This window comes from Alosa sapidissima, chromosome 2, assembly GCF_018492685.1.
Source record: "Alosa sapidissima isolate fAloSap1 chromosome 2, fAloSap1.pri, whole genome shotgun sequence".
Lineage (NCBI taxonomy): Eukaryota > Metazoa > Chordata > Actinopteri > Clupeiformes > Clupeidae > Alosa > Alosa sapidissima.
The window spans coordinates 34707341-34709840 of record NC_055958.1 but is presented as its reverse complement, the minus strand read 5'-3'; positions in this window follow the sequence as shown (position 1 = coordinate 34709840).

Here is a 2500-nt window from a genome sequence, read left to right as displayed (position 1 = left end):
AGTTGACTTTTGCAGATGATATCACTCCAAAATCCTTCACAACATCATTTAAGGTATCAACATCATTTTGATCATTGACTACTACAACCAAATCATCGGCATATGCTGATAAACAAAAAACCTTTTCACAATTGGACAGAGAAAAGCCAGTCATTTTACACCTTAATTTGTGAAGCAAAGGTTCTATTGCCATGGAATAGAGCATTCCAGACAATGAACAACCTTGTCTTACACCTCTTAGTGCTTTAAAAGGGGGACACAAACCACCATTAACTTTCACTATACTCTCAATGTCATTATAGAGCACCTTAATTAAATTAATAAAACCCGAATTGAATCCAAAAGCCTCTAACACCCCCCATAAATACTTATGCTCAACTCTGTCAAAAGCTTTTTCCTGATCCATGAAAACAAATCCAAAATTCTTTTTTAACTTACTAGAAACTTCAATTGCATCTCGAACAAGGAAAATATTGTCAAAAATTGACCTTTCAGGAATACAGTAGGTTTGATCAACATGTATTATTTGTTCCATCACTTCTCTCAATCTAGTTGCTAGTGCTTTGGAAAACATTTTAACATCAATGCACAGGAGAGACACTGGGCGCCAATGCTTCAAGTCGGTCAAGTCACCTTTTTTTGGTAACAGTGTCAACACAGCCCTTCGACAGCTCAGAGGAAGGATTCCTTTCTCTATACTGTCATTCAGCACTTCATGGAGATCTTTCCCCAATACTGACCAAAAGCCTTTGTAAAACTCAACTGGCAGTCCATCAATGCCAGGAGCACGTCCATTTTCCATACCCATCAGGGCTGTATAGAGTTCTTTCAATGATAAAGCTCCATCCAGCATCTTTGCTGAAGCCTTTGAAAGCGTTGGCAAGTCATGAAGGAAACCACGTTCAATCTCCTGATTTCCAACCAATTCACTTTTAAAAAGTTCTGAGTAAAAACTCCTTACTCGTTGTCTTATTTCATTTGGCTTAGTCAACAATGTTCCTGTTTCTGAGCGCACAGCATGAATTAACTTTTTTCTTCCATTTTTCTTCTCTAAATTAAAGAAATACTTAGACGGAACATCCATTACAGATACATTTTGTATTCTTGAGCGGATCAAAGCGCCCTGTGTTTTTTTCCCCAAAAAATCAGCCAATTCCACTTTTTTACTTTTAAGTAATTCTATTTGTTCTGAATTTCCTTTGTTATCAACCACATTTTGCAAATCCACAACCTCCTTTTCTAAAGTTTTCATGGATCTAGCTAGGTCTCTACTGACATTGAAAGTATATTTTTGACATACATGTTTAATTTGAATTTTTGCTACATCCCACCATTGTTGCAAAGAGGAAAAAAAAGGCTTCTCCAACTTAAAACTCTCCCAAAAAACAGCAAAAGCTTCTCTAAAAGTTTGATCGTCCAACAACATCTTATTAAAATGCCAATATGCACTTTTTGGTTTAACCGCAGATTTTATAAGCACACAACATGCCATGCAATGGTCAGAAAAACCAACAGGACTGATATAGGAACATCGAAAAGCACTAAAAAAATGCTTAAAACAGTACATTTGGTCAAGTCTTGCCATTGATAAATAATTATCACGACAATGAGACCAACTATATTGCCTTTGTTTTTTGTGAAAAGATCTCCATATGTCAATCAATTCATATGCCTCAATTAACTCAATAAGACGCTTGCGAGAGGCTACATGAGGTTCTACATGATTTCTATCTAAAATATCAGCAGTACAATTAAAATCACCACCCAGAAAAAGAAAATCAGTACTATTACATGCACCAAGAACATCACCAAGCTTATCCAAAAAACACATCCTCTCTGCAGCTAAGGTAGGAGCATAAACACAAATGAAAACAAAAACATCATTTTCAAAAACTGCTTTTACTTTCAATAGTCTTCCTTTAACCACCTCTTCCACATCATAAGAATATGGAAGAAACGACTTTGAAAAGAGGATAGCAACACCTCCACTTAAGGACGTATTGTGACTGAGTATGGCACGCCCATCCCACTCCTTCACCCAATCAACTTCATTAGTTAAGTCGCTATGTGTCTCTTGAACAAGGAAAACATCAATATTTTTCTGTCTGCTTAATTCATAGAATTCTGCTCTTTTCCTCCCGTCTCTGGCCCCATTCAAATTCAAAGTAGCGACTCTAACATCGCCCATTTCAAAAAAAGAAAGTAACCAGAAAAAGACAAAGAAAATAAACATACATATTTTACTGAGTATCACCATCATTTCCAATCGGTTCTCCTTTTTTCAACTTGCGCACAATCTTAACCAAGCGAAACATCTCTTGGTCAGTAAAATCTCCGTCCTCATTTGTCCTCATTAGATATTTGGCATCATCAATGAACTGTTGTATATTGGAAAAATAATCCTCAACCTTGACATTACGCACAAATTTGGTAGTCTGTAAAAAATGTCTTATCTCCTGAGTGGAGTACACGACAACTAACGGTTGAGAAAGCTCTTGTG